Genomic DNA, 21,585 nt, shown 5'->3' on the forward strand with positions numbered 1-21,585 from the left:
CCTCTCCTCCTGTCATGTGATATATCAACTTCTTCAAACACATCAATAGGTTTAATCCTTCCCTTTGGGTCTTTTCTATCTCCTTCCTAACTTCACTTTTCTTCTTCTATTTGCCTTCCTTCTCCTGGTCCTAAGCTAGTTCTTAAACTCTATTCCTTTATCTGTTCCATAACACTTTGTATCTAACTTTCATCTCCTGACATTGTTAAAATTGCAGTTCTTTTTGACTCTTCTGTCCAGTTTCCAACTCCTCCCCCAATTATTTCCTTCAGCTTAATTCTCCTTGCTCTTTGACCCCCTGTTCTCTTCTCGTCTTCTGACTCACTGTTTTCAAATACTAAGTAAGAATGATGCAATTTCTATACTCCCAGTACCTTTTTCCTATTACTGTATGTGGATGCTAAAAAGCAGGAGCAGAGGAATTTTCCAGCTGCCTTTGCATTTTGTGAAGTTTCTTTCTCATACAGCTAGCTGAGAAAAACAGCTGCTGAAGCACTTTGTGAAGTTTTTCTTTCTCATGCTTTAGCTGAGAAACAGTTAAAGATGGTTTTGTAAACTAATTCTATGTCTTGTACCTGGGTTTGTTTTCCAGCCTTGTTTTGGTACTCTGGAAAAAATATTTTGAATGGGTGTTAGAGAACCTCAGCCAATCCCTCAAGGGGGTAGCTGGTCAAGCGATCAATCATATCATGCTCTCTCATGTACAAAGATATATAACCTAGCGTGTAAATAACAAAATAATTCCTTTTCTCCTTGGATTTGGATTGTGTCATTTCTCGCCGCTTCTTGGTAAAACAGCGACAACTGTACTACTGAATATACATCTTGGCTACTGCACTGTACAAGTGTGGATGCTTCTCAGTTCATACATGAGAGACTTCTTGTCAGTGGCATCAACCTGCAAACCAGAAGTGTTTGCAATTCATACTTATTGTTATCCCTGCAAGCGGTTCAGTTCTTCATGCAGTAAGCACAAGTGATGACAAGTGATTTTGAATTTCTCAGAGTTTGGTAGAAATACTTTCAAAACAGCTGACTTCAGAATATTAAGCACCCTTCTGCAACAGAAAATAAAATGCTGGTTTATATTTGGACATGGAAAAGAACATCATTCTGAACCACTAGACCTTTTGAAAATCACAGTGGGTATATATTAATACATGGTTGTTTTTTGGTTTTTGTTTGGTTTCTTGTGGTTTCTTTTGATTTTTTAATCAAACAATAGATTTTAGTATGGATAACAAGTTTTTATCACCCTATTGACACAACTACCTGAAAGCATGAAATTTCTTCAGCAGACATGGCACTTTGAGACAGAATTTGGTAGCTTCGTGTAACTACTATCTATCTTGGAAATAGAGATTATGAACAACCTGCAATTTTGCATGATCGGAGCAGGCCAACAGGCTGTAGAAGATACTACAAGGGGATGTGAGAGGCAGAACTAACAGGACGGTGCATTTTTCAGTCTGCAGACATAGTTCTCTAGAGGTCATGTTCTCATTCTGATCCTGTATAACAGTGACAATACAAACACTTTTATCTTTTCCATGATACATACATAGTATGTGGTAGGAAACTGAGTCACACCCACCAATATATATACCTGTTTTTTTCTGGACCTTCAAAATGAAAAGGGAACAACCCATAGAAGGCTGAACATTAACCTTTCATTGAGTGTCATGGTGGGATCATAGTATCTCATGTCTTAAAATCAGGTACAGTTCATATTCATTAGTCTCAAGCCATCCTGAAGTATCCTTTCAGACACGAACATATTGATTTCCATTTCCGAGGCTGTAAAAAATGATGCAGGTTTTTTATTGAAAGATTACTGGATTCATGAAGAAACTATTTACTTGAGCATGCAGGTAAGAACGCAGACCTTGTAATACATAACCTCCAATTCTGTTAATGCTGGGTTACAAAAAATTAAAACCAAACTTTTGCTAGGCATTTCTGCACCTTTTAATGAAGTTACACTCCATCCCTGGATAATATTTTGCTGTTATCTATACACTTAGTGTACAAAAGGAAAGCTTGACTTACGATGCCAAACACAGAAATTTTAATGGTTTTTTTCAGGCCAGGATTCCAGCTCACTGGAAAAATGGAACAGAACAAGGTAAAGACAAGAATAGTGTACCTAACTGGAAGTCTAAAAGCTCTTCTCAAAAAGTGCTGACTGCATTCCATCTCAGTATTACTTAATCCCTTTCAACTTGCTCTCTTGTAGAGACAAGCAGTGAGAACAGATATCATAGTCTGATTCTGTACTGACTTCATGTAATTGTTTCTTACTCTGCTGGCAATCAAAGAACAGGTCCTTATCTTCCCACCTTTTATTTCTACAACTACCTACACTTCCTAATTTGGGTTACTCTTGTTGTTACAAAGTAGCACAACAGCAGAAATAAAGAATCTCTTGGGATTAAAGGAAGAATTATTGGAAGGAACTGTCCCAGCAGTTTTAAGTATGAAAATAGTCTACATCTCCCAAAAATGACATCCTTTTTCACACACACTGAATCCCACACTTGGACATTAGCTGCTGTGGAAATTCTGTCAACTGGAAACACCAAGAAGGTTCTCCAGCACACAAACCTATCAGAATGTCTTCCTTCAGCAGCGCAATGCTACCCACTGGCATAAAGCAAGTGAGTCATATCCTGGTTAAATTGACTTGGGTAGATTAAAATTACATTTTGAAAATACCCAGAGTTCATAAATTAAAAAGCTGGTAATTTATTTTGATGGAGAAGGACCTTGGAAACATGTTTCATTTACATTCCAGAGTACAAACATTAATAATATCAAGGTCAATGAAGAAGAGAGTTGACCTTCAAACTAATTTGTTTTAGTTTTCAACTGTCAGATTCCATATGAGCTATGAATGTAGTATTCACTCTCTTGCCATGTAAACTGACATGGGATTTGTTTCACAAAATGACATTTTGCAGCAGCTCAGAGCGCAAGTGTCACTACAAAGTGAAGTGTGGAATTCTAAACCAATTTTAAGGTTATTGGTAGAAATTATTATTTTATTTATGCCAATGTAGAAGAGCTGTGAGTAAAATGAGCCATAGAAAAAGGAAAATATTTATACAAATAAAGAGAGTCAATTCTGTCTCTGCTGCAATGCAAGCAGAAAGTTGCTTAAGGAAAGGTATTTTGTTTGAGGTAGGCTTGGACACAGCACTACAGCATTCTGTAAGCATTCATCAAGTGGTTTATGCAGATATAGGGCTTCTGTGAGACACTGGTAACATGCTTTGATTTACAGTATTTATGCTGATAAGCTGTTACTGCAGGCTCCAGTAAGTCTTTTACCTATCCATCTAAAGAACAACTGGACTTAAATTAGCTACTCATTCAACTTAAGTAATTTATCAGTTACCTTAAAGAGATTATATTTTGTAGATCAGTAAGAACAATAGGAAGCCCTTAGTCTAACATGTAGGTTACTCAATCAACATGCAGAATTGTTTACAGATTCACACGTACAGGTTAAACAAATATTCAGCAATGGCTTTGTCAATGCTGCAAAGTCAAGCAGCTGAAAGTTTAGAAATGTTTTACCCCTAGTGAATTCCCTAGAAAAGTTTTGCCCTCTAGTTAATCCATCTGTCACACTAAATTATTAATATGGCATCAGAATTTCACACCCACAACCAAGAACATGAATGTTTTGGAGAATGAGTTTGCATGGTAAAAGCAGATCATTAAAAGTCATTCTCATTTTTTTTACAGCTGGCTGATAAATATGTATCACAAGCAGAGTTTGAAGTTTGAGCTGTTCAAAAGCTGCAGTGGATTTTTTCCCATACATATCAACTGCTACTGTGAGCTGTAGTTACACAGCTGAGGGATAAAAGCTGGTATTCCAGCTGTGATGAACTTGGGCAGAATTCTGTGTCCACCTGGAAGGAGAGAGGAAAAGAAAAACATGCAGAAGTCGTGCAGTGGACACTAAGCAGAAAGAAACCATGAAGAATCCACTGGACTAGACTGTTTCAGCAGCTCCTGAGCAGTCTCAATGTATCCCTATGGAGCTCTTCTGCTGGATGTTTCACATCACAAAACCCTACCACAAAAGCACTTAGAAAGGAATCTAACACCATGCAGATCTCTGGCAAAACTGAAAGAAAAAGAAGTCAAAATTGAAGGAATGGAAATTCAATTTAGTTTGAGGCACAAAAGACCCCATTTTTAATATGGATATCCAAAATTGTTTTATAAAAAATTTGAACATGTATTGTGAAACTCTAAGCAAACAGAAAATTCAAAATTTTGCTTCCAAGATGTCTACAAGTTCTACATCAAATCTTATTTTTAGGGTAAACTTGAAGGTATTATTCTAAAAAATTCCAAAAATGGGACGAATATTAAAATATTTGAATGAAACTGAATGACGTTCAATGAAAATGACAATGAAAACTACTAATGTAAAATACTTGGACTTTCACTTCAACCATAGCATTCTGCCTGTGCCAGGTCTTTTTTTGAGTCTAGAGCAAAATAGCAGTATTTAAAAAATAGAATGCTGGTAAAAATTGTGTCTTTGACACTAAATCTGATTCTCTATAGAAATGACATTCACTGGAGTCTTGAAACTGCTTGTATGTATTCGGGCACTTGACTGCAACCACAGGGCAGTCAGACTTTGGCTGGGTTTGGTGAACTTCCACTTCTTTCACTAGAAGCAGCAGCAAAAGGGTAGTTTTAATAGACTGTATTTCAAACAAACTTGAGGAACATTTCAAAAGACAAATGAAAAAGTTCTCTAGGGCCTTGATATTAGCTTATGAAAAAAAATACTAAAAGAGAAAATGCAAGAGAACAAGTGAAAGCTACTTGGGGAGCAGGAATAAACAACTCAGCTCAAGAATTTAGTAGTTAGTGGAAACATGACACTAAATTGTAGAGGAGAGAAGAGAAAACTAAAAAGGTAGACATGCATTACAAAGGGGAAGGAAACTTTCTGAAAACAGTAAGGGAAAGGCTGCATAGGAACTTTTTTACATTTTATATCTCTGAGAAAGGAGTTCAGTAAAAAAAGAAAAAACATTCAGTGGTTTTACTTTTCCTCAGTGGAATTAGTAAAAAATAAAAGAAAGCTCTTAGGCAATAAGTTCGACATCTTCTCAAATACTCATTCATTTTAGAAATGCATTTTTTTACTATTAATGTATGAGCAGTCATAGGCCCGTGTTTCTGTCACTGCTGTTGTTGGTTGACATTTGAATTGATTCTGATTCTGAAAAATGTACTTTACTGTAAGAGTGAGCCTAATATATCACAAATTACAGTAAATGGAATTGCCACTTTGCACAGCATTGTGATTATAGACAGCACAAGAAATAGCTGAAGAACACCTGTTTAAATACAGACAGTGCTGTTGAAAGGTCAAATGGATGCTTTGTGGAAAAACACAAGAAGACAAACAAATCTAAAACCCAAACCAAAGCCTAATACCACATTTTCAGTCCAAGACAAAAGTCTACCTTAGTATCAGTAATGTACAGGTTACCAGCACAGATATCAGCACAGAGGTGCTTGATGATATGCACTACATGTTTGACACCGCTGTCAGTCAAACTTGTGCAGTAACAACAATACTTAAAGAGTAGCTACAGCTAGCATGTTGAAGAAAGAAGTTCACATTTCCTGACTTTACTTATGTGTTTTAAATAAAATGTTATAAGTATTAAAAGATGAGAAAATAAGATACCAAAAAATGCTGCTATTCCTCCGGTTCAAATTAGTTTCCCATGAACCACGCCATTATTAGCTAACAGAACCCCTTCCTTAGCATAGCCTTGGGCTTAGAACACTCTAATGCAATGGAACATTTTTATGTATCATTCATAGTAATACATTAAAAATTGGCTAAAATGGATTAAATAAAATTTGTGAATATAGTCTGTAAAACAAAATACTTTAAAGAAAATACTGCCAGAATGAGGAAGACTAAGCAGAACAGGAAAATGCTGAGATGACAGTAGCATGTTTAAGACAGAAAGTGTTCACATTTTGTGAAAATAAACCAAGGCCAACACAGACCTGTGTATCACTTCAAGGTGACACAGCAAATGCAGTAGTGGTGATCTGTACAGATTCATGTGCAACAGCTATCTGAAAAGGCTGCTATGGTCTAAGGGTGCATATACAAGGAGATTATTTTTAAATCAAGAAAAATAATGGTCCCACTAAACAAAATCCATGTGTCAGAGGCTTTATGTAACTTCTCCAGGTTTTAACCTTTGCAATACCTGTATATATGATTTTAAAGGCTTAATCTCTGAGCTTCAGCTTTCCTTAATGCAAAGCAGATAAAAATGACTTAGTCATTTACCTTTCCAATGGGTAAAAATGTGACAAAGGCCACCTTCTAAAGACAAGACTCAAGAAAAGATCAAATTTAATGGATGGAACTTGCTTATTCTACAAGTGGAAATAATGGTAAAAGAGAAATGTATAGCATCATTCACTCAACAAATTGATCAACTCATAATCAAAGTTTCTGTAAGTTACAGGCCAGTGTTTTTTCAAAAACTAAATATGCCTATTGCAAGAAAATGTCTTTTGACATATTGAACTGTTCAACATTAGACATACAGACCACTTTTCTTCATGCTCAAAACTTTTCTTTCTCTGAAGACAAACTTTTCCAAAAGGCATATTCATTTAACAGTTATAATGAATTCAGGTGTTAAAATTTTCAATAACTGATGTTTACTCTCATGCTGTAAACTACATCTAGTTAGGTGGTTTTAGTTAATTTTAGCTTGTTTTTGTCCAGTCAGCTGTCAGAATGGAGTACCCATATGCAGAAATGGATGACTTCGACTAGCAGTTGGTTTTGGTACTTGAGTTAGTCAGAAAACACTGCTGCTGGAACAAAGGAAATAGAAATCTGGTTAACAAAATTAAAAATAAAATGGTTGACTTTGTGTTTCTAAAAAAAAGACTAAACAATTCAAAAATGCAAACTATAGACACATCTTAGATACCAGTCTTAAAATGTCACCTGCAGTTCAGGACACTAGAGTCAAGGATACTTAAATTCCTTAGCAGGGAGACCTGGAAAGCTTATCTGGAGATTAAAAGGTTATTTTATGATGAAAGGCTTCAAGACTTCTGAATCTATTCAGTATTTGAAAAAAGAATAAAATGATCATAGGAGGTATGAGAGAACTTGAAATAGTACTGTACAGATTATAAACGCAGCAGAATTAAAACAGGAAGATGGACAAGGAAGTAATATACCAGAGGAAAAAAGATGATACTCCTCTGTGTTGCATAAGAAGCAATGGAAGACATGAAGGCAGTGAAAAGACTGTTAAGGGGATTCACAGCTGCTTAAATACTTGGTGTCACTATTTGACAGCTGTTAAGTCCCTGCATCTGTCCAAAGGCACCTCGATGGAGTTGGTGAATCCGTAGTTTCTTGACTTCCACATTTCCACACCATGTCTACTTGCAACATGTTCAGTACCTCAGGCTTTTAACTGAAAGAAAATCAATAGGTTTACTTCCTCTCTCCTTTGCCTTTTCTTTCATTTCTTTTTGTATTTACTTACTAAAGCATCTTCCTCTTGCTCTACTACTTCTTGATAATCACACTACCATACTTACACTACCTGACTCCATCCATTCCTCCTATTTCTTTCAGTTCATCAATAACCTGTGATTCTCCCAATTTGAGATTACCGGTCCATACACATTCTAAAGGATTTTCAACTCCATTTGCCATCCTACTGAAACACAGATTTAAAAGAAATATAAAGATTTTAATTATAGGTTAGCTGTGTTGAAATTAGTTAGAATAGGAAGGAATTCGGGCCCAGCTAGAGTTAATTAAAATAGTTAAGAGAGCTGGATCTGAAACAGTTTTCAAGATGTTAGTAATTGATCACTGAATAACTGATGATCTGTCATTTGTATGTTTCCTTAGCTGTGCTTAGAATGAAGAACAGAAACATTGAAAAGTTGGTCTAAGGAACAAGGACAATTACCGATTTCCTCCCTTGGTGGGAACCTATTCAAAAGTCATGCAAGAGGAAACTTAGAGGTCACTAAAGTAATTAGGATTGTTAAAGTTCAGATAGGTGAAAAGGTCAAAATGAGGAAGATGAGCATACTTACCTTTTTGGGACCACTGGCCCAATTCAAGACCACCGACTCAATTCAGGACACACACTATGCATGCTTAATGACATTTAAGCTCATTTCCATATGAAGCAGAGAATGGGAGGTGTTAATGTTATGAATATGCACTTGTATTTTGAATATTCATAATTTTTGTAATAAAAACCTTTGTGTTTGCTCATATCAGGGCCCTGCATCTTAGGGAGCTGTCCCATGCAGTGCCTGGCGCCAAAATAAACATACACTTTCTACCTCCAAACTGTTAGAGAGTTTTTGTCCGTCTCAGTTGGATATCGATATTAGATCAATATTCGTATTTTGGTAAATCACTACTGTTCATCTCACAGTGCTATCTTCAACCCTTAACTTTCAGACGCATTTTTAAACAGAATTTTACAGACTCCTTATAAAATACATGTCCTGTTCTTTCCTTACCAGTGTTTTCTACTACACTGATCAATTCTTATCCAAGTCTTAAATCTTGCCATCCTAACACCTCCACAGCCTTTCACATTACTCCCTTTCTTAACATTTATTTCAGATTCTGTGGGCCTGTAGTTTAGTTTTCACTCATCCAACTTTTTTCTTAAGTTTCTTTTCTCTATTATACCAGACTCTCCTACCTTTTAATATTACCTCTGGCTAATATTATGTGGATTCAGCTGCAATTTGTGAAACAATAGCTCACCTCTTTTACGCAACCAGGCAGTTCCCTTTTAGGTATGTTTAACTTCCTTTCCCAACTTCATTACTCTAAGCGGCCTGATAGCAGCTCAAACTTAGTATAGCTAGCCCAGAAAAACTTTGACTTCTCTAAATCCTTACCCATATCTGTTCTTCAGTGCTTAGCCTTATTAATAGAAAAATTTCCGCAGTAGCTCAGGATATGTATTAACTCTTGCCCTTCACTTGAATTCTTCCTTCTTCACAAAAATCAAACAAAGAGAACTTTATCCCTTCAAAGTGAAAAATACTATCCAGTCCTAACTTCTTTCTTTCTTGGTTATCATAATCTTCTTGCCTTCTCCTCAACTCTTGCTCACTTCTTGTCTCTCCTGATTTACTCCTTAGATCATTTTTCTTCATTATACATTCAACAAGTCTTTCATTATACATTCAGTAAGTCTTATCAAAATCATAATTTCTGTTTCTGTGCTTCATTTGTAACTTCTTTCAAGCTACTCCCAAACATCTTTATTAGTCCCAACATAACCATATTAATACAATTTTCTTTAAAAGAACCACATTTCACGGAATCAGAGACACTAATTCACATTAGCCAAATTCATCTTTCCACCTCAACATCATATAGAAATGAAACAAATCAGGTAATTTTATAATAAAAGCATTACGCATAGACTTCTGAGTTGTTTGCCTGCAAAACCCTAAACCAGAGCCTGGTGTAAATTGTATCCCCTGTGAATCTAAGTACATGGTATCTGGAAGGCTGATGCAATTGGAGCCCAGTCTACAGGCAATCTGAATATGAAATTCCACTTGTAAGTTAATGATACTCCAACATAAGCAACCTTCTAACACTAGCCTGAAGTAATTAATGGATGTTTTTGCATCTGCTTGTTCAGGGGTGTATTTGGTACTGCACAAATACTCAAGAGGTAAGGAAGGCTGAGTAAGACTTTACCATACACAGACAAAAGTTTTGTCTCTACAGAGAAAAAGGAATAAAAGTCTCCCTCCTCAAAAAAAAAAAGAAAGAAAGAAAGAAAAAAGAAAAAAACCAAGGCAACTATACTTTGGTTGAAAAACAAAACAAAAAACCAAAACATAAAAAAAGAAAAATTTTTATAAGGTAAATTTCAATTAATAAGAGAAAAAAATTATATTGTTATCTTAAGGTTATTTTTATTTCCTTTTTAATATTAAAATACATTCTCACAGCAATTCACAATTATATATTTTTCATTAGTACCTACAAGTGAAGCAGACTAGAAACTGGTTGCCAGAAAGCAGTGCTAACATGCAGAGGCACTGTCTAGACCCATCTATATCTATCCTATATAGAGATACAAAAAAAGCCTCAGGTAAGAATAATGATCTATTATTTATCTATTATAATAATCTACTTTTTCTCACCCCTCATTCGTCTCTCATTATATCAAACACTTTTGGCTATTTTTCTTGAAATTACTGTGTTGGGTAGGAAAAGATACTATCAAATCAAGACAGGAATGTTCACAGACATAAGCAACCATTTGTGTTTAAAAATTCAGGAAGTCTTATGCAGTTCCACACTTGTGATGGCTAGATAGAAAAACTGAAGGGCAGAAAGTATAATCACCTCCAGCACTCCACCCTGCTCTTCAGATAGTTTCTCCTACCCTCAAGGCAAGGACAACTGATATGCCAATCAACCAACTCCTGAAATGTTAAACAGTTTTTAACACCAATGTATTGTGGTAAATCAAAAACAGGCTAAGTCAAATGAACAGGTTGGACATAACGTACTCAAGGAAGATACCATCTATCAGGAGGTTCAAGACAGAAATCCATTCCTTCTCAAGTCACCTCCCTGCAATCCACTGTAATATTACAGATTAGCAGAAGTATAACCAGGAACTGCTAAATTATGCTTAAAATACATAACAAGCAAAAATACAGCATGGAAACTTGAAACAACTAAGCTGAAAATGTTGGGAAAACAACTCTCAACTTTGACATTTCTGCTTTAAATCCAAAAATAGGCCATGATATGGCTAAATGAAAAGCAAACATAATGGATTTTTTTCTCAAGTTATGTAGAAGATTTTATACAACAGGTAATCAAAAAGGCCAAGTAATGTCTCCATATCTACATCCTTAACCATTACACCTTATTCGCACAAAATCCTATGTAAGGAGACATAAATATATGAAGTAGTCAATCTTCTATAGACTTAATACTATATGTAAGGGTGCTATTTTGCAAGAGTAGAGTTTTGCTGTAATACTGAGAAACATTCATCATACAAATAAGTTAGTGGCAAACTTCAGTGCAAACTTCCGTATGCAGCAGCCAGCACAGTGAAGTGTTGAGGTATTCCAGAATATAAAAGATCACTCTTCAAAATGTACGTAAGGTTTTATGCCTCTTCATCTTTCTAGAGCACAAACACTTGATCAGGAGATTTCTTATAACTATAAGCCAGTATAAGAAATTTGGTACATGACCCTTTTTGGGAATGTGAGTAATTTCCTACTGAGAAATTACCTACTGTTTAATGGAAAGTTGTTGATCTCTGCCCACCATCTGCTTAGTCCAAGGGCTTATTTAACATGTTGGGTGATAGCAACACTTTATCTCAGGAATTACCCTTGCTGAAGCTAATGAACATCATGTTGTAATTTTAACTAGATTCAGATTTATCTCTACTCCTAGCCAAGCACTGAGTCCATTAGTTGCTGACAGTGACTAGTGTGTTTGGCTAGCATATTAACTCACAAATTGTTCCACTAAAATCAACATAACATGCAAAAGTTACCTCAACAACTCTCAGGTGGGCTACAATCTTTATTTCAAGGTGGCATCCTTTCACAACATCCGTACACAACACTTGAATTTGATTAAGAAAACTGCTTTTGGATGGTTTTATGGTACAAACTTGTAGACATATATCCCTCTTGGTAAACCTCAGGACAGATCAGAAGGGCTGACTGTGATGCTTATGTGAAACACAATCAACCACTGCTAACCTGTATTCAAAAAGAGAAAGGAATTCCTGTATTTCACTGGAAATTGCTCATATACAAGTAAAACACCCTTCCCCCTGCCCCCGTAAAGAGTTTGCAATCCAAAAAATACACCATCAGGTAATTTATAATTAAAAAGAATATCCTTAGACACAGGTCATGTAGAAGATCCCCCACCAGACACCTGTACACTCAAAATGTGGTACGAAAGGCCAGGAAGGGCTGCTGAGTTCTGCTACCACAACGCAGCTGGGAGGAGGTGATCCCCTAAGTGGCTGAATGTGGCCTTAACACTTACACAGCTCTAGGCTCAAACAGTTTACTTCTTCAGATTTTCTATGGACAAAGTGTTTGAATTGGCTTTCATTTTACTAAAACCAGTTTATTCACTGTACCACTGCTACTGTGCCACTGCTAACTTTTGATCTCAAGAACGTGTTTTTTACAAAAGCTGGATTAATAGCATATCCTACGTCATTGTTGACAAAACAGCATTTAAAGAGGTTTTCAAACGGTATCAAATTGCACTCTGCTATACACAACAGGAAGTGAAGTCTTATACAAACATGGAATAGAGCAGGATGAAGAAGTTAATGTAAAAATTACCGAACTCAAAATGATGTTTTTCATTTCCTTCCTATTTCAAACAATATATCAGAAGCAGCTGACTCACAGACACCAAACTGACTGAATAACTGATGGGTTGGCATCATCTGTGTGCTGCTCAAGAACAAACACACCTGAAGAGCCATAAGCATGAGGCTGCATTATAAACCTACAGCATGAATATATGTTTCTCACATTTATTAGATAACATTCTTCACATAAAGACGGGACAGAGACTTGCAAGGTTGGTTGCTTTCATGTCATTTACAAGCAACAACAAAATAGGCATTTTAAAACACTGTTTGCTACAGTATGGTCCAAATCTATCCATCTTTCAGCAGCAAATATGGGGAATGTATTAATCTAGAAATAACTATGTGGTTGCTAGTGAAAAAAAGAAGCAGGAGCACACACGGGAGAGAGAGAAAGAGAGAGATTGAAAAGATTTTTTTAAAAATCTGTACGTTACTGTGCTGTAAACCATTTATTTACAAAATTAGTTTGAGCTTACAAGTATGTCCAGCCTACCCTTGTATATGCATTACATATAGTTTTGCAGCATTGGAATGAAATTTTGCAGCCAATACTCACATATAACTAGTTTGTGCTGAAACAATTTGCCAATCTTATTTAACTGTTGTTATTTGCTGCAGTACAAGGAAATTCTAACTGATACAGGTTAGACTTCTGATGTCAAACAAAAATAGCAACAGCTGTCTTTCACGAAATTCACTAAAGCTAGCTTGCATCTTCCCTGCCAAAACTAATCACATACTCTAAGGATGTCCAAGTGCTGTCATCCGTTTCTTCCTCTGTCCCTGAAAAGTAGAGCTGCATTCTCTACCTTTATGCATGTCATTTCTCCACAATAGCAACATTTTTTTAAAAGCCATTCAGGGTTACAAAATGGAAAGGGATCCCATTTCACGGCAGCCATTTGTTCCTAACAGAGAGGTAACAGCATGACAGGATGGAAGCTCTCTCCTATCTCCGCCTGCTCCCTCTGTAACTTTTTTAGTACTATTCCAGCAGCCTTTAAACCTTATTTACAAAAGCCAATATACCAGATGTCCTTGATTGTTCCACCTGGTGGCTATGTTGACACTCTCCACAACTGATCCACCTATCCATCCTCATGCATGCATACACGAAAGAAGCACAGGGCAGTGTGCATGACGTGTTCTCTCTTGGACCTGTACAGGGTATATGAAGAGTGATAGCTGTTTGTTTTAAAGCTTTTTGCTGTAGTTCTAGCTGCACAGCCTCATGTGCTTTGCTCAGGAGGTTCCAGGTTGACAATCCTGTAACAGCTGACTTGGAACTCACCACACTAGCAGGATCTGGTCTGGGAACTGAAATACAACAGCCTTAGCTACTCAATATGAGCTTCCTCTGCCTAGAGAAAATATACAATCCCTCATCAGTCAGTACATATCTTCCTCAACTGTGATTTGATTATCAGGGATATGGTTTTCACACAGCTGCTCCCACCTTGCTTTTTCTTTAATACAAGCTCTTAAAGAATTATATGATGAGCTCAGGAAATCTTGGCTTCTATCTGCGCTTCTCCTAAGAAGCAGGCCACACTGTGCACTGTTGGGGTCTCCCCCCCTGCCATGTAGCCCTGGGAGAGGGGCCCTGAGGGCACAGACACGGGGTTTCCCTGCCCCCGCTCAGCCTCGTTCCCCTTTGGTTGTTTTGTGTTCCCCTGCCCGGGCAGGACCCTCGGGTCCCATGATTGCCACAGTTCCTCGGCAGAGCCCCGGCCATGTGGCTGGAGAAATAAACATCTCTGAAACATCTACCAAGAATCTGTCCACAGATATTTCCCTTCCACGGGACTCCTAGTTTGATATAGGCGTGTTACAGTATCCCCACTGTAACAGTGCACACTCTTCTGTGTCACACAGCATAGCTGAAACTTGTTTACTACTATCAAAGCTTATTTACAGCCTATAACAAAAGCTAAAAATACTTTTAATTTTCCCACAATATAAAGCAGACTGCCACTGTACTTCTCATCAAACCAGATACCCTGCCAACAAAACATGCAGGGTTCTGCATTCAGTCTTCAGTCAGCACTGAACCTGGCTGCTCAGACCAAGGGTTACAAAGTCAAAGCCTCATTACAGAATCATTGTGCACATATAGCAATTTACAATCAAGAAATACATGTCAAAAAAATTTGTGTCTTGCAAACATTGTACAAATAGACCTCTGCATATACTGAAAAATACCATCACATTTTCCTGTTTTTCTACAATATATCCCAAATACCCCCAATATGTACATCTGTCCATTTCATTATTCATAAGTACAGATCAAAGTCATGCATATGTTTACATATATAAATATCCACTATTTTCAGTCATTTAAACTGGAAACTACAAATCAAGAGTTATCCCTACAGTTGCATGTATTTATATTACTAGTTCTTTAACGATGGGATTTCTTATACTAATGAAATGAAGTTCTATGTGTTTGTAATTCTATGCTTTTTTCTAAATGACTACTCTTATCTGTATACAATATGTTATTAAGACTATTTTCCCACTTTTCAGTGACTTCCTACCCCACTCACATTCCTCAGAATTTGGGCACTGGACCCAAGATACATGCATGTTGAAGAGTCCAATTACCGTAGCTACGAAGAGACTAATTATGCTCAATTATTGCCATTACTAATGCGAATTACTAAGTAACAATTTGTTCAGAAAAGTAACTCGAAAAGGGAACAAAGAAACTCATCAATGAACAAGAAAGCTCTGTCTTGGCTCATTCCCTGTTTGGCCAATGATTTATTTGGTTTTGTGGGCACGTTTGCCATACTACAGCTGCTTTTATAGTCTCTGTTTCTTGAGGTATCTGAAAAGCTAAGTCTGATACAAAGATTTGATGGATGTCTGCCTAACTAATGTATTTAGCTATTACTTTGTATTTTTCTTCTTTATTACATTTTCAGAATCAAAAAGAGATAAGCATTACCACAAGTCACCGTTATCAATATCAAGAAGACACACACAAAAGATGTTTGAACAAAATGCAATTCTACATGTCAGTAGCAGACAAGCTGTTGTTGGAAAGTGCCAGATAATTAAATTTTACAGAGAATCACAAATTTTGGACCTCTCAAGGTGATGAGATCTGTCAGACACAGATAAGAATTTTTATTTTTAAAATACATAAGGTTTCATATCGCATCTTCTTTTAATGTGAGAACAAAACAAACCAGTTGTTTGTGCCAACAGTTCCAAGCAGTTTGTCACATCGTGAAGGACAAAGTATCGCTCTGACTGGGCCACCACCATTCTGATACCAACAAACAGAATTTATAGATACTAAAGCAGGAATCTGTATAAAGAAATAGTGGGGGGAAAGCAGAGGATGTATTTATCTCAGGACAGTGTCCTAACCAAGGGTGCAGAGAACAGGAAGCCCCAAAAGCAGAGGCAGGCACTGGAAGGGACGCAGCAGGTCTGCCTGACTCCAGCTGAAGACCTGGACACCCACTGGGAGCCTGCCCCAGCATGGGCTGGGTCTGTTCTCTAACATGTTCTGCACAAGCAGGACATAAAAACTTTGTATTCACAGTGATACAGAAGGCAAATATTTTTTAACATTTTAAGGAAAGGAATGTAATTTTAATATTTTTTTTTTCAATGCCACCCACAAAGGATTACGCAAAACTTGCTCACTTACTGTGAGATGAGGTTAGGAAAAACCCTCAAGTTTTCCAGACTATCCCAAGAAAACGACCTTTACTTTCCTTGGCTGCTCAAACTGTTTCAGAGGCACTGTGGTGTCTGGGGCACTGCTGTCCTGGCACTGGCAGCAGAGGCTGAAGGGCACTGTGAGGAGAGGCTGGGTCTGCCCCAGGCTGGTCACAGCAGGTTCCAGATGGCTCACTGCACCCACCACAGGACACAGCTGAGCCCACAGCTGAGGTGGGGACAAAACCCCCTGGGAATACCTCTGGGAAATGTATTTAAGATGGCGCAAAACCACTGCCCAGCAGTGAGAAGTGAAGGGGGAAAGTGAGAAACAGCCCTGTGCACACCAAAGTGGGAAAAGTAGGAGGGGGAGGAGGAGCCCCAGGGGCTGAAGCAGAGATTCCCCTGCAGCCCACGGTGGGGACCATGATCACGCAGACTCCCCTGCAGCCTCTGGAGGTCCCCATGTTAGACAAAGGGAAAAGGGTGAGGCGTAAGGAGTGACAGGGACCAGCTGTTATAAACTGGACACAAACCTCACTTCCCACCTCCCAGCACTGCTCAGTGGGGGCAAGCAAAGAGCTGGGAATGAAGGAGTGAAATTGAGCCTAGGAACAAGGGGAGAAGGTGTTTTAGGTTTTGTCCTTGTTTCTCATCATACAAATCCATTTTAATCAGCAATAAATTAATCTTCCTCAAGTCAAGTCTGTTTTGTCTGTTAAGCAAGTGCTATCCCTGCCCTTATCTTGAGACACATGGAGTGAGAGAGCAGCTGGGTGGGAGCCTGGCAGCCAGCTGAGGTCAGCCCACCCCACACTTGGGAATCAAATTTGGGAACCAAATTTTACAAATTTAGGTAGTCCAATTATATAAAAGTGACCAAAGTTCGTTATTCATTACAATGCTAAGCACACCTGCTAATAGTGAGGTGAGCAACACTTGCTGCACAGAAAGTATATGCTGGTTACACCACCTGCTGCCCCCAGCCACCTTTCTGTGAAGGCTCAAAGTTCTGGAGTGGTTTCAAAAGCTGCTTAAACTGATTTAAGGCTTTGCTACTGCCAAAAGAGAAGAGATCCTGCCCTACTTTTCACATGCACATCACTGCACTATTTTCTTGTGAGGCTTATCTGGCTGAAAAGTACTGTTCATTTTTAGTGCTGGAACAAAAAGGGAGCATAAGATCATCACTTCCAGCAAAAACGCTACCATGAAACTACACCCTTGGAGTGCTTCAGGTTCATGATTTCAATGTACCTCAGAAAATAACTATGCTTATGAGACTTGGATCATAGCTGTTCCCCTAGCTTCACACTGGGGTTTCTTAAAATGTCCATCCTGATTTATTCAGATGTAAAGATAGTCAGAAATATCCCACTGGGTTTTTTTTGAGCCAATTTGTAACAAAATTTTTTTGACATTGCTTGACCAAACCTGCAACAGGACCAGAGGACTTTCTGAACCAATCTAAATTTATGGTCTACCAATCTGGTATCCTCTTTGTGACAAATGAGAAGGTCAATCATTTAACAAATGTGTGTGACCTCCTGCAGTAGTTATCTGTAACATAATTCATTCCATGAAAGAACACCCTACCCACTTATCCATTTATTTTGCCTTACATGCGGGGTTTTTTTCTTCCTCCTAAAATCTTGCAATAATTTACTCATAGAATCATAGAATATGCTGAGTTGGAAGGCACCCAACTTGAGTTGGAAGGGTCCAACTCCTGACCCCAAGAATCACACCATGCGTCTAAAGCATTGTCCAAATGTTTCTTGAACTCTGTCAGGCTTGGTGCTGTGACCACTCCCCTAGGGAATCTGTTCCAGCGCCCAATGCCACTCTGGGTAAAAAGCTTTTTCCTGATATCCAACCTAAACCTCTCCTGACACAACTTCAGGCCATTCCCTTGGGTCCTGTCATTGGTCATGAGTGTGACGAGATCTGTACCTAGCCCTCTGTCGTCCCTCGTGAAGATGTTGAAAACCATGATGAGGTCTCCCCTTGGTCTCCTCTACTCCAGGCTGAACAAACCAAGTGACCTCAGCTGCTCTTCATACAGCATCCCCTCCAGACCCTTCATCATCCTTGTTGCCCTCCTCTGGATGCTTTCTAATAGCTTCATGTCTTTTTTATATTGTGGCACCCAAAACTGCCCCCAGCACTTAAGGTGAGGTCGCCCCAGTGCAGAGCAGAGCAGGACAATCCCCTCCCTTGCCTGGCTGGTGATGCTGTGCCTGATGCACCCAGGACAGGGCTCGTCCTCCTGGCTGCCAGGGCACTGCTGACTCATGAACTTGCCAGGTCCTTTTCCGTGGCATTGCTTTCCAGCATCTCATTCCCCAGTCTGTCTGTAAAGCCAGGGTTGCCCCATCCCAGCTACTGGATCCTGCACTTGCCCTTGTTTAACTTCATTATGGTTGGTGATTGGTCAAGGTCTCTCTGTAGGGCCCCTCTACTCCCAAGGGAGTTGACAGCTCCTCCCAATTCAGTGTTGTCAGCAAACTTATTTAGTATTCCTTTGTGTCCAAGTCATTAATGAAGATGTTGAAGAAAACTGGATGGAGCCCTGCAGAACCCCACTGTTACAACTCTCACTGCCCTGTAAATTCAAAACGGTTTTGAATTTTCCCAGCTTCTTGGCCTCATCCTATAGTCATCTAGTGGGGCTTTTACCAGTCAGTTAAAAACCACAATTTTCTTCCCAGATATGGTGTGCACTTGTAGGTGCATACTTTCCCTATAAATCTATTATTTTCCTAAGTAGTTTTAGTTTCTTTTTTGCCTGCCAAAAAGGAAAGAAAAGTCATGTTCCCCCCGCCACATAAACATATGCAGGAGAATGAGCGTTTGGTTTCTGACCATTACTGATGCTGAGATTGACTGGGATAAACAGCAAGGGCTCCAAGTACCACCTCTGGCTCAGTGAGCCAACTGTCTGATTGTTCTCATGTTGTTTAACAGCTTATGTATAATTGCTGCTGGTTTAGACTGTAACACAGTAAGTGCAGCGCTGTGGGAAGAAAGAGGCCTTTTTTTGCACCAGCAGTTTTATTCTCTTTCTTTCAGGAAGAGTAAAATCTGAACGTGACTGTACTATTTTGTGAAATTTTATTTTCTCCAAAGAAGTCTTTGGTGTAGCTGATTCATCCTGAATTGTCCAAGCCCATAAATCTCATTGCAGCCTATGTTGCCAGTATAAAATAGTTAAATTTACTTTCAGCTAAGGAGGTTATACAGGGTTACATAAAATTCAACACATTGATTAAAGTAATTTTTGCATGCATTGTTCTCCCTGGTTTTAATGGATGCATGCACCTTACATCTATGTAACATTCCATTGCAATTGTAACAATTGCACCTTACATCTATGTAACATTCCATTGCAATTGTAACAAACCATTGCTTAATAGTTTACCTTTAAGAAGGCAATGGTCAAAGGAGGCAAGATGTATCCATCTACAGCCTAGGGATTTCAACTTAGCAGTGGAAAGTTGGATCCCAAAAGAGAAATTAAGTGACGTGTTAGTTTAGAAAAAAAGGAGGTAAAAACACAGTACTAGGAAATTTTTGAAATAATTCTATTTTTAGAGGCAGGTTTACAGTCTATCAACCTTTGTTTGCCTATAATTTTGGTGTTCATTGCAACAGTACCTTAGTCCTAATTTCTTGAACAGTCCCAGGATTCCAGGGCTCCTTGTTTTTCAGAAATGGGCTAAAAACTAAACACTTCTAGGGCAAGAAAATGGGAAAAAACTCATGAGAGTTTTACCATACTATCAACTGGCATGGTATCTTGAATTTAAAAGGGTCAGACCATTGAGACTGGTTGGTCTGGGGCCTCCTGATACTGTATCTGTACTATTTACTGCCTTCCCCTGTGCTCTGTGGAGATTCCCTCAGCTGGCCTGAGCACCATTCTGCCTTTTTAGAATGTTCAAAGCAACTACACTGGAAGTAATAGTTCCTGTGAGAGGAGAACTGCTTTCATCCCTGTTACTATCAAGCAAAAAATACCTCCAAAGCGAAAAATACCACCAAAATCAACACACCATAAGGATTTCTAAATGAAAAGTAGTATTAAAGGGAAATTGCATCTAAAACACATAAAGGAATATTTCTGCCAGTATAATGGTGTTTTTAAGTAGGAAGACTCCTTGTAACACTTCACAATTTCCAATTTTTTTTGTTTCAGTAAACACTTCCTCATACTCAAGAAGTTGCAGAAGGCATTTCCTACTCACTCTGCTTATGACAGTAACCCCTTTAACCTCTGCTTATGACAGTAACCCCTTTAACCCAATTTGTAGTATATTATATAGACATCAGCACAATAGGAGACCTACCAAACAAATTTTGTAACTCAGGTGACAAATTAAGAAGCATTTCTAATTCAGATTTGTGCACGACACCCTCAGGTTTTGTGGCATCCTTAGGTTACTGATACAGATTTTTAAAAATTCTCCCAGTTTCATTCATATTCTGTTTTTGCTTTAATTTGCTTTTCCACTTCATATTTACCTTACAGACAACTTTATTCTATTTCACATTCCTGTGAACCTTATTGTAAGCTCATTGGTCTATGTGGATAATCTCTTTAGTAGCAATACTCTCCAGGGCACAAGACAGTCAAATGTGCACGCAAGCCCTTGAAGCTATTGTTCAAATGGAAATTCAACTTTCAAATCCCAAAACATTTGCTTTCATTTAAATTAGTTTGAGTTATAACATTGGTGACTTACTCCCAGACACATTCATAAGACAGTATTTCATATTCTCAGAAGAAACTGCCTGTAACTGAGATACTCATGATAGTGAACAGAGATGGAAATTAATTTTATCACTGTGATGAACACACTACTACTTCAATCAAAATTTATTTGCAAGTTTTGGTGGAACAGGAACAGATTCAGGGGAATTAGAAGATTAAATATTTTTGATAGAATCACAGAATATGCTGAACTGGAAGGGACCCATCAGGATCATCGAGTCTAACTCCTGTCTTTCAAAAATGAAGAGTCTCTTCACCAGTGTAAGTACATTGCAGGAAATAAAGACTTCCTTATTAAATATATTTATACCTGGATGTTATTACTCTGTTAATACAATTGTGACATAAATTTCATTTTTGGCTCCTAAAATCAGAAAAGGGTCTAGAACGCAAGCCTGATACTGTAATCACAGCTCCTAATTTCACTGTGCTGTCTACATCACTGGTACTGAATTTTATGAAATGACTACAGAAGCAATGGGACTGCCTGGTGGAGACTGAGGTGTACAAGCATTAACTCAAACGGAACTCATTAGCTAAAAAGGCACGGCAGACATTCTACCTGCAACCTGAAAAATCACAGTACCTTACTATATGCAGCTACATTGCATAAGATACTCAGGCAAAAATATAAGGACACACACTACTGAATGTACT

The 21,585-nt window shown here is 38.1% G+C and overlaps 1 protein-coding gene across 6 annotated transcripts in view; it reads right to left on the reverse strand.

Annotated features, from left to right (window-relative positions):
* Positions 1-21,585, reverse strand: part of SYT1 (synaptotagmin 1) — a 342,020-nt gene that overhangs the window by 238,136 nt on the left and 82,299 nt on the right. The gene's annotated exons all lie outside the window — the stretch shown is intronic.

The sequence above is a fragment of the Corvus hawaiiensis genome, chromosome 4 (assembly GCF_020740725.1).
Source record: "Corvus hawaiiensis isolate bCorHaw1 chromosome 4, bCorHaw1.pri.cur, whole genome shotgun sequence".
Classification (NCBI taxonomy): Eukaryota; Metazoa; Chordata; class Aves; order Passeriformes; family Corvidae; genus Corvus; species Corvus hawaiiensis.